General features: G+C 35.1%; 1 protein-coding gene across 1 annotated transcript in view; it reads right to left on the bottom strand.

The window, feature by feature from the left end:
- The window catches only part of LOC125665608 (receptor-type tyrosine-protein phosphatase epsilon-like), a 38940-nt gene extending 36605 nt beyond the window's left edge, over positions 1 to 2335 (bottom strand). Inside the window, exon 1 of the mRNA XM_056152337.1 lies at positions 2105 to 2335. The gene's annotated coding sequence lies outside the window, so the exon portion shown is untranslated. The remainder of the gene's footprint in view (positions 1 to 2104) is intronic.
- Positions 2336 to 12656: the final 10321 nt, after the last annotated feature.

The following is a 12656-nucleotide window of genomic DNA, read 5'->3' as shown; positions in this document are numbered from 1 at the left end:
GGAATTATCCACTTTTATAAAAGAATGACATCATATAAAGTCTCTTCGAAAGAAAAAGTTTGTTTGTATCATCTGCCCTTAATATGGCTTACACATAAATAATGTAAATTAATCCGGTAAAAAAAAACAAGCATTGAAATATCATTATCAATGCAAATTTTAATATACATGTACATACTTTTCAGAGAGTGTTCAGTTACTGAGCTGTAAAATACCTCAAATGAAATTCATCATAATGGCATAACGTCACATTTTCTTTACTTCTACTACTAATAATAAAGAAATGGTTTTAGAGAATAATTTTCCTCAGTAAATGGCTTACCAAGAATATAATGAAAAGGTGAGGATGATGTATAGCAGTGATTTGTTTGATGAGAAAAGATCATTTTTTAATTTACAAAAATCCCAAGAATAAGTGTAATGTCAAAACCAACTTTGTAGGTTTACAGAAATTAATAACAGATAGCATGAATTGTCAGAGAAGTAAGCCCTATGTCTGTTTATACTAAACTTTATTGATCATCCAAAAGGGCACTAGGGCTATGCATGATACCTTGAACTTGGATGATATCAAAATGGGGTGTATACTTTACTCTATAAGAATTAGAATGGAAACTCATATTTCAGTCACTATTCAATAATACTAAAAGCATCCAACTGCAATGGTTATAGTTTAGAATCAACTATTATATACTAACAACTGATACATTTTCGTATTTAAAAAAAGGGGGGGGGGGTGAAAGAAATTATGCATCTTTTGCAATACATCTGAAGAGAAAAGTCATGCACGTTGAGAGTGTTCAAGACCTATTCGATATATTTTATGAACATTGTCAGATAATGGGAATTATTCCAAGAAATTCATTAACATTTATTCTTGGACTTAATCTCGATCCAAAACCAGCGAAACATACTCTGTCTTATTCTTAGATCATGTATTTATAAGCTTTATCTGAATGAAAAATTATCTCTAGGAGTTATGAGATTGGTCACTGTTCGTAATCTTCACCTTTATAGGAGTTATGAGATCAATGTTCGTTATCTTCACCTTTATAGGTGTTATGAGATCGATCACTGTTCGTTATCTTCACCTTTCATCTATTCATCGATTCCTTGTACTTATATATATATATATATATATATATATATATATATATATATATATATATATAAACACGTGTTTCAACTTAATTTGATATATACAGCTACTATAAGCTGTGAACTGAAGATTTAAAAAACATGGGGAACTTGGATCAATATTTTGAACATGTTGCACTGGCAGTTTTATTTACACATCAAAAAGATTGAGACTCTGATTATTTGAATTCCTGACATTAAGGATATACATGTATTTAGAATACTTCGAACTATGACATATCTCTCTTTCTCTATCTCTCTCATCTATATTGTTTATTTGTATAGTTTTATTTACTGAATTAAAAATAAAAATGATCATATGGCATATGTCGTAATGTAAATGTTATTTATTGAATATCTGGAAACAAGCTCGCCCTTTCCTTCCATTAGCGCACAAAACCCCTCGGCAGGGAATATTCACCAAATATTCAGTTAACAACCAATTTATCATATCACGTAATTTCGTTGGTCGATATTGCCTGCAAACATGACATTGTTTTATCTTTTCATTAAAAACTTATTGTATTTATAGTTTTCAGAGAAACCGCCTTTTATATTTTCATTATTTTATCTTAATAGATGTATATGTTCATTACACTCAGGTGCTTAAAATACCACGAAATGCACCTCCTACACAGAAGAGCTCAAACCCAGACACTTGTGTATTAACACATTAACTAGGGTTGTTAAAATTAGCATATTTAACAATAAGATGATCGAAATGATGTCTATCTCTGGAATTTCTCAAATAAACTTGCTGTATGATTGTTTTGCAAATACGCAATCAAAAAAATTAGCTATCGACAAATACACTGTGAATTACTTTCCGAACATAGATTATGCTTAATTTGCCTGTGTTAATACTTAATTAGAACACATCCTTGTTTGATAATCCTAATGATTAAGAAACTGTACTTAGCATCATAAAATGAATATTTGTACATATGCAAGAGTAGATAAGATTTACCTGTTCCAAAAAAGCACGTTTAAGGTCCATGTATAAATGAAATAAAAGGTGTGTTATTTGAAAACATAAGATGAATTTGTTTTACGAATGATGTCGCGCAGCACTCAAGCGTAACTTATTTTGTACATCCTCGTTCTTGACAATCTACGTTTGTTAAAAGAATAATTGCGGTTTATCATGACAAACGGTGAGGCTAATTTACAGATAAGAGTTTGTTGTCACCGGAAGCGCACATTTATATATTGGGTAAAGCCGATGTACATGTAGTATTTTCTTCCGTAACGCCATTGTATACTCAGTGACCGATCCGGAAAATTTCCAAGCGGGAGGGGTGCAACTCACATAACTCCCTTTCTAGATTCGCTAATTGTATACGTATATCTGGATTCAGTACATGTTTGTGTTAATATTAACTTCCCATTCATTTGATATAATATCTAATAAAACCTGCGAAAAAGAGTTATGTAAATGTTCTAAGTTTTAAAGAAATATCTATGAAAATTATGACGGTTCTTTTGTCAATATTTTCTAAGTCTTCGGCTAAAATCTTTAAAAAAAAAAACGTTATTTGAACAAAAACCCAAATGTATTAATGTATTTCAGAAAGAAATTGAAATGGAAGGACCAAATTGCAGAAATATCGCTATTAAGGTTTGAAGCAAATCAGAGAAAAAAGTACGGATCTTGGTCACAATGATAGAGATTACTAAAATAATCACATTGTTGTTAATTTCATGCACTTTTCATCAAGAATTTAGTTTCCTGTATAAATTGATTTAACTTGAAAACCATTTTACATCAAACGAATGTGGTTTTCTGATTACAGTATTCTCCATGACTACTTTTTTCAATACAAAATTCCGATTCGTGTCGGTTCAAGTCTGATAAATCGCAATACTTCTGAATTTTGGCCATTTCATTTAAATTTCTTTTTAAGATACATTTTCCTGATGTATCTCTTTTCTAACAGACATGCTATCTGAATATTTAGCCTTAGATTTAAAAAAAAAACAAAAAAACCAACAGATTACAATTTCCATCAATATTTTTGATTTAAAAAGTTAGAACGTTTATCTGAATCTTTCAGGCATGATTTATTAGATATTTATATCATGCATGAAAGGTTCAGATAACGAACAGTGATCAATCCCATAACTCCTATTAGCAATACAAAATATATATATGTATAGGCGAACACGGACCATTGGACACACTAGCTGAGGTGGGATCAGGTGCATAGGAGGAGTAAGCATCCCTGTCGACCAGTCACACCCACTTTGAGCCCCATATTTTGATCAGGTAAACCGAGCCATCTGTAGTCAAACTTAGTGTGTTATGAAAGGCCTAACAATCGGTATGAAACAAATCAGACAGCATTTGACCCGATGATAGGTTGTAATGGAAATCAATATTGTTATATCGACCATAGAATTTGCGAAATGCTGACTTTAAACGAGACTGTTGAAACCCCTTCACCATCAACTTGTTTTCATTAGCCTGCCTCGATTTAAAAACTGTTTATACCCAGAACTAGCTCTTGCGTATCGAATCAGTTGAAAGATATAAACACCATATGCAGATGATAATGGAATATTGCTACATAAATATAGGAAGCTGATGATGGAGAACCTGAAATCATCCTGATTGTCAGATACCGTATATACTCGCCTATAAGTCAGATTTTTGGGAGTCAATTTTTGGTCCAAAACTCTATGTCCGACTTATAGGCGCGTTCTAAGAAGATTGGTATTTTTCTGGGCGGCATAATGTAGTGTTTTTAAACAACTTCGACGATTATCATGGACTACCACACAAAATGAATGATTATCTAGACATATTGTATTGTTTATGTATTTTAAAATTATGTATAAATACAAGCATTTGCACTTTCAATATTCAACTAATCTATCGTTTATCGATAAAATTGAATTACGAACCCGATTTAATATTGAAATATTCATACCGGTATGCATATCAGCTGAAATATATTTCATAAAAAATTAAATATTGTTAACAGATAATTTAGATCATCATTCTTGACTCTTAAAATTGTTGATACAATTAATTATACCCGAATCCCACAATAACAGTTTTCGCGAGGTGCGTGCCACTAAGTAAACACAGTGTCAGGTACTGGTAATTAGGAAGGTAAACAAGGGATCATTGCCCATAATAGATCAAGGGTTGCGTTTAAACCCCAAACAGGTATGGCTTGGATATTGAGCACCTTATAATTATTAATTTCTCAAAATATTTTTTGAAACATAGGTAAACACACTACAGCATTGACTTGAAATTGTCGACCGACTCTGACAAAAATTTGTACCGACTTATAAGCGGGTCAATGGCAAATTCCTACAAAATAACCTTAAAAAATACAATCGACTTATAGGCGGACCGACTTATAGGCAAGTATATACGGTAGTTGAGTTGTCAGTTTGCCGTTAATGTCTACTTTCAATAAAATGTCTAAGTATGAAGCACAAGTGGACGACTCTGTGGTGTCCTTTATTTCGAGCTCACAGGGATATATCAAATCGACATATGAATGAAAGCTATCATTGTTAATAGACAAAACGTCATCGATATATCTAAAAGTCGAATTGAAGGTCACAGCGAGAGATTTTTTCTTCTCACGTAGAAGTTTTTGAATAAATTCTGCTTCATATGAATATAAAAACAGGTCAACTAACAAAGGAACACAATTCGTGCCCATGGGAATTCCAACAGACTGTTGGAAGACCTGATCACCAAAGACCACGAAGATATTGTCAATGAGGAACTCTAGGATATTTTTTATTTCAACTTCAGAGTACTTGTGCGTGGAATCAGAGTGGTGTTTAACAAAGTAAGTTTTTGAATGACTGATCACTAGATATGAATATTTCCGTTTTCCGTTTTTGTTGAAGAAGCAACTGTCTATGATGTCAAAAAGTCTAGTCTTTAATGTATCGTGAGGAATGGTCGTGTATAGTGTTGAAAAATCATACATGTAGGTTTTAATGTTATTGATTTGGAGAAAATTCTGCGATTTCAAGTTTACTAAAACTCTCAATGGAATAAGCTAACGTTTTGTGTTTTGTGTCAATATGATGTGGATCTAATTGTCTATTGGTGTAAGGTAGAAGAGAATCAAGCGTGACATTGTGTATAGTTGGTCTTTCATATGACCGATGCCCATGACTGCGTTTACCTCTTTGTGTATTTGGAAAAATTCCCATCACTTCACTTCACGCTATTTCCTAGTGGATTCAAAGTAAGTTGGTTTCGAATCGTTTCACTTAACTATAATTTAAAAAAAAAATGAGTTTAAAGGTTCGCGGACGTGCGCACGGCCCAAGGGAAAAAGTAGCAAACTTCGCTCTTCAAGTCGAATTTTCATAAAATAGATCAACACTACATACAATTTAGCAATACGTTCCAAAAACAACTGACGTCATTTTTTATGTATTTACAGTGTAGTACCTGTTTTGGGTTATAAATAAACGATCCCAAAAATGCTTGAAAAAAAAAACAACGTCAGCTCTTCAAATTGAACAGTGTGTAATATTAGAATTTTACATTGACCTGGGGAAAGCTACAGTCAGTTTTCGTATGATGTGTTCGATTTGGGAGATACAGCAGGAAATGTATACTAAAAATTCAAACTTCAATATTCATGACGTCATTATGGAAGGTTGCAGCGTTTTGGTGCGAGAAATCGCGTGTATTTGTGACTTCAACAAAAACATTATCATAACCGATGACAGTAAATGGCATTATATTGTATTTGACTCATGCTTTGAAAAGGATTTGACTCATGCTTTGAAAAGGAGAAGTGAAATTTGGGCAGTGACTAACGGAAAACAGGATACTGATGATCGCAATTTTACAGAAGCGTCAATGTGGTTTAATGTCCGGCTTGTATATACAAAATATTTATGCTGATAATGCATTTAAAATTGTGTATTGCTCTGATTTTTGTATATTCACATTATCACTGTTCATGGTCTGTATCATCTTACACAATCCCCATATATATATATATATATATATATATATATATATATATATATAAAGCACTAAATAATCACAACTAGGTAGTGAAAATTTTCGCCCCAGCCCGGGGTCAAACCAGCGACGTACGGCACCCACCGCCTAGCAAGATTGTCAAACCAGTGCGTAAGTCCACTCGGCCACAACGACTTATGTATATATATATATATATATATATATATATATATATATATATACTGTATCTGTTTCTGTGTAACATATTCTCAGCCACGCGGATGTTTTTCGTTAGATGTCATTTTTCTCCCGACGAGTGAGGGGAAACCATCCCCTCACGAAACAGCCTGTAGAGAAATAAATGTTATGTGATTGAACTCCATCTGATCGTCAATTTATGTAGCTCCGTGAGGCCACGTCGAGCACTCTAGAAGATTATATCGGAGATTTATCCCAATATATATATATATATATATATATATATATATATATATATATATATATATATGAAAATAAAAAACAAGAAACATGGTGATAATTGACTGTATTTAATGTTAATTTTGCATGAGCACAAGTATCTATCACATGCAGATTGATTTCCTCATATAATGCCATGTAAATGTTTGATCCCCTCTTACCCTCCAGGGCCATGATTTAAATAATTTGGAAATGTATTTCCTGACGATGTTTGTATATATACTAGCGGAAAAAAGAAACTGTGCATTATTTAATATATGAAAAAATAATAAAAAATAACAATGAACAAATTTTATTTTTTGTAATACTGTTAACAAATGTATTCGTTACAACATTTCATAATCTATTAATGTTGACGTCGAATAACGTCAATTTCAGCACACTCGAAAGACACTGGTATTCGAACTTGAATTAACAAAGTTAATAACGCGTGTGATCATCATTTGCATTCACGCATGCTTGACAACGGCGCCTCAATGATGCCACTAAAGTGTTAAAAAATGCTTGAGGGATGTTGTTCCAGATGTTGGTTAAAGCCTGGCCTAAATCAGCCAATGTCACTGACTGATTTGGTAAACGGCGTAGACGTCGTTCCATTTCATCTGAGACGTGCTCGATCAGTGATAAATCGGGGGAAACAGCTGACCAAGGCAAGACATCGACATTCTATTGAACAAAAAAGTCCCTGACTACACGTACAACATGTGACCTTGCGTTGTCTTGCTGCAGAGTGATGTGATTTTGCTGTCTCTGTATGAAGGGTATCACACGGCGCTGAATCATTTCGTCTCGACATTTTGTAGAGGGGTCCTTACACGTGCTGTTATTCCACCCACACTATAACGCTACCTCCACCGAATTGTCGACACTGCACTACACAAACGTCCTGGTACCGCTCCCCAACGCGACGATACACTCTACAACGGCCGTCACTGCTATCCAAATGAAATCTGGATTCATCAGTGAACAGAATATTGGCCCAGTCCTGTATTCTGGATCTCAGATGTCGTCTGCACCACGCTAGTCTGGTGATACGATGATGTTGAAGCAGTGTTGGGCGCACCGCTAGACGTCTTGGTCTGATGTTGTGCTCGCACAGACAATTACGCACAGTTCTTGTATTGATTGGTCGAAGTCCAGGAATGTTACGAGCAGTGAAACTTTCTGTCTGGAAACGATTTCTCGGGTGCACAAGTCTAATGTGGTTGTCCTGTAGACGCGACGTCACACGAGGACATCCAGAACGTGGTTGATCCCGAGTGTTACCAGATTGTTGGAAACGTCTCCAAAATGACTGGATGGTGTTCCGATGAACTCCAAAGTGTCTTGCTACGATATTTTGTGCCATTCCGGCTAGAAGCATCCCAACAGCACGATTACGTTGATTTTCGCTGAGTCGTGGCATGACAGAAGGGTATACTTTGTCAAAACTAAAGTGTCCAAAGAAACCTTTTATACTTCTTACTCCAAACAGTATTGGCTAGTAAAACTCGTGCGTACGAACAATTCAATAAACAACATGCGTTCACTAATCAGGAAAAAGTTCGTGCATCTGAGTCGGGTACTATCCGATATTGTCAAAAAACGTCACCTTTATTGATTGTTTAGATTTTATAAATTTAAACAATAAATATAGAAAAATTATACTAAATTTTATAATGCACAGTTTCTTTTTCCCGTTAGAATATATTGATAAGACCAACCATGTCCTGCTGATCTCGAGAAGACGACACCCATATATTACCGTGTAAAACTTTCATCACCCTACTGAGGCCCCATCCTACACCCCGGGCCATGATTTCTGTACTACCCATGGATGCTTGTATATTGATACGACTAATCTGTTGGAATTCCCATGGACACGAATTGTGCTCCTTTGTTAGCTGACCTGTTTGATATTCTCATGAAGCAGAGGATATTCAAACGCTTCTACATGAGTAGAAAAAATATCTTACATTTAGATGTCTCGACGACGTTTTATCGCTAAAGAGACATTAATTGTCGAAATGCGCATCTGGTGCATACAAATTGATACTATATAAGTTTTTCATTATGACCCCTGGGTCGAGGCCTCTGCTGGTGGACAGTTAGTCCCCCAGGGTCTCTACAGCCCAGTAGCTAAGTACTTCGATACTAGCTTGAAAATACGGATGTATATTTAATTGCTGTGATAAAAGTTAGAAACTCATTTCAAAATTAAGGATGATCTCCCTCATGCATAGCTCTGATCCTTAGACGAATTTGACTCTAGTCTTTGGCACTCTGTTTTCCCTTTTAGTTCTTACAGGTTTATTGTTATTTCGGATTTCCAAAATTTTGTGCATCAAAATTGGTACCGTGTAAGTTTTCCATCTATAAACAATAATCATATTCATTCATATGATGATTTGATGTATCCTTGTAAACTCGAAATAAAACACACAACAGAGTCCTACACATATGCTTCGTACGCTGTACTTAAATATTTTATTGAAAATGAATATTAACGGCAAACTAACAACTCAACTTTATGACAAACGGGATGCTTTCAGCTTCCCCGTCATCAACTTCCTATATTTATGTAGCAGTACTCCATTATCACCTGCATATGGTGGTTATATCTCTCAACTGAGTCGATACGTACGAGCTTGTTCTACGTATGATCAGTTTTTCAAATGGAGACAGGCAACTGACAAACAAATTGAAGCTACAGGAGATTCAACAGTCTCTTTTAAAGTCAGCATAACTCCTATAAGGAGTACAAAATTAAGAGTTGGGCAAACACGGACCCCTGGACATACCAGAGGTGAGAGCATATGCTTAGTATGAGTCAGCATCTCCTGTCAACTGGTCACACCCGCCGGGATCCCTAAATCTTGATCAGGTGAACAAAGTAATCCATAGTCAAAATTAGTGTATTAAGAACGGCCTAACAATTGGTATGAAACATGTCAAACAGCAAAAACCGAGGCCCGATAAAGATCTCTCCCTCCTCAAAGGCCATAAGCCTAAAGAACTACGCACGCTAACTCTGGATTCCCGCCTACATTTTCAACTCGTATATATCAAAAAGCGTTGTAATTTTGCCAATGATATATTTAGATGCAAAGTAGAATCCATTAGTAATTGATTATCAACTTTAATACTAGTATTAATTAATTAATTAATCTTAATTTCAACTCCTTTGGATTAGGGGGTAGACAATCATGTTCCTTGAACCCGGACTTTAAAGCGTCATACTGACAAACTTGTCTTAGCAGCCACTTGAAATCAGGGGCCACTCTCAAACAACGGCCACTCTCAATTCCCCTGATGATTTTTCCTATATATCTGTACTGGAATAAACGGCCGCCCGTGTAACGCTGCCACTCAAATCCTCACCCAACATGTTAATTACACTGTAATAGGCGACCATTTTGTCCAACGACGCGGTTTTATCACATGATATTTAACACGAGTTCATCATCTGTTCAGATTGCTGGATACCCGGTTACATAGACACCAGAGAGTCCTCCACTTCTGCTTCATACTTAGATACTGCTATTGTATTGAAAGTATATATTAACGGCAAACTAACAACTCAAAATGACAAACGGGATGATTTCAGCTTCTCCATCGTCAACTTCCCATGTTTATGTAGCAATATTCCATTATCACCTATAAATGGTGTTTATGTCTCTCAACTGATTCCATACGCAAGAGCTTGTTCTGCTTATGGTCAGTTTTTAAATCGAAGCAGGCTATTGACAAACAAGTTGATAGTGAAGGGGTTCCAGCAATCTCGTTTAACGTCAGTATTTCGCAAATTCTATGGTTGTTATAACAATCTAGTTCGTCAATTCAACCTATTGAACACATTGGGTCAAATGCTGACTGACGTGTTTCATTGATTGATTGAATGTTGTTTTCGAGAATATTTCACTCATATGGAGACGTCACCATTTCCGGCCAAGGGCTGCAAAATTATGCTCGGCGCTTATGGCCATTGAGCAGGGAGGGATCTTTATCGTGCCACACCTGCTGTGACACGGGACCTCGGTTTTTACGGTCTCATCCGAAGGACCGCCCCATTTAGTCGCCTTTTACGACAAGCAAGAGGCACTGAGGACCTATTCTAACCCGGATCCCCACGGAATTCATAACGATTGTTGGCCCCTTTAGTGGCACACCAGCCTGTATTTACATTTACATTCTTGGATTATTAGACAGTACAGATCTATATGATTTCATTCGATATGGTTAATATATCAAACCATGATTTTGTTAAAAACAAAGGCATCCAAATCCAAGCATGGGAAGATGGAGGCAGTCTCAGCAATTGTCGGCGACAACATTCTATGTGTTCAACTAGACCGGAGTTTATGGCAGATTGACTTAACTAATGAAAACAGCAGGCAACACCTTGTTGTACAAGATCATTATTAGTTTAGCACTGCCACTGATTCCACAGATCACTATTAGTTTAGTAGTATGTTCTGCACTTTATAATAGATAAATTTAAATGTATTACACTCATTGCGTAAAAAAAAAAACCCCACTTTATATCAATGGTTAAATGACTGCAATATGGATATATACATGTAGTAATGTTAAAAGAAACTCATTTTTGTGAGGAAAATCTATTCCAATATGATTGGAGATGGCTGGTTCTCTGCATAGTTTTACAGATTCGATTAGTAGATGAGTATCAAAAACTCTTTTATTTAAGGTATTTAATGTTCATAAATCACAAATCACAACAAGATGGTAGGGGAAGCTTAGTGAAAACTCAAATTAACGAAATGATATATATATATATATATATATATATATATATATATATATATATATATATATTCATAGTCAGAATATTTTTTAATAAAGACTACAAAAGTGGATATATCAATATACGCTAAATGATCAAATATATAATTCTAGCGGGAGAGTTTAACACTATTTGATAAGACGATAGACGCTGTTCACAACGAAACGGTAATGACAAAAGTTCTAAACACTTAACAGATTCATTTATACAGAAAAGGAGGACGGAATAAGCGACATGTCACAATTTAAGTGAGAAAAAATTACAACGATAGTTAAATCCTTTTCAATGTATTTTTCGCTACAAAAAAATCTTGAAACAAAACAACGTATTCACCGTTCAATAAAGGAAGAAAGTGAGAAAATAGATCCAATGGATTCAAATGTAATTAATATGTAAGAAAAACACAGTTAGAGAGAGAGAGAGAGAGAGAGAGAGAGAGAGATTGCAGAAGGTAGGTTTGTGCAATCAGAGTTAAATTGGGTCGCAAAAGGCGGGAAAAAATACAGTCACCTTATTTTAAAAAACACAATCATCATACTTACAACAAGAGATACAAACAGTAGAATGAAAATGCCGACATAATATGAATTCTATGTGGAGTGCAAGATTAAGGCAAGAAAGATAACTTTCTGACAAATTCCCATAGTTGTGTGTGTGTGTTGATATATCTCTTATATTTGTGTTCCGCTTAGAACTACAGAGACCGTGCTGTAGGGAGAGGGCTTAAATAGGTCGTACCTGCTGCCCAATCCCAATAAAATATCATTTGCAAAAAAATCAGGGTGTCAAAAGAAAAGACCTAAAGGGGAGAACAATTTTTGGGATAAAATCACGTTTCTTTAGTTTGTTTTGCTGTACATTCATGAAATTGTCATCCTATACATGTATAATTTGTTATCTATAATGTTTGAATTAACCTTCAAAGTTGCAACAGCATTATATTTTCCCTAATTTAAGGATGGATTTTGACATACATTTTGGCTTTGGAGTCCTTCAAGGCAGGCCTGTCATTGGAGACGATTTCCAAAACAAGTTCGCTTTCCTCGAAATGTTTTCTTCTTTAAATCAGTTATTTAGAATATAAAAAAAATCACAAGATGTCACATAAAGCTCTTCTGATCTTTTGGTCTATATATACAAGCGAAATAAATTAAAGATAAATAGATATAACGTTATATGTTGAAAATTGCATTATCAGACCCCCCCCCACCTCTTTCTGTTAGAAAATGTCCAAAGAAAATGGCGGAGCGATATTAAAGAGAGAGAGAGAGAGCTCCCCCTTTTTTGACAAAGATCACTATC

This window comes from Ostrea edulis, chromosome 10 (assembly GCF_947568905.1).
Source record: "Ostrea edulis chromosome 10, xbOstEdul1.1, whole genome shotgun sequence".
In the NCBI taxonomy this organism is placed as follows: Eukaryota; Metazoa; Mollusca; class Bivalvia; order Ostreida; family Ostreidae; genus Ostrea; species Ostrea edulis.
This window is presented reverse-complemented; position numbering and strand designations above follow the sequence as displayed.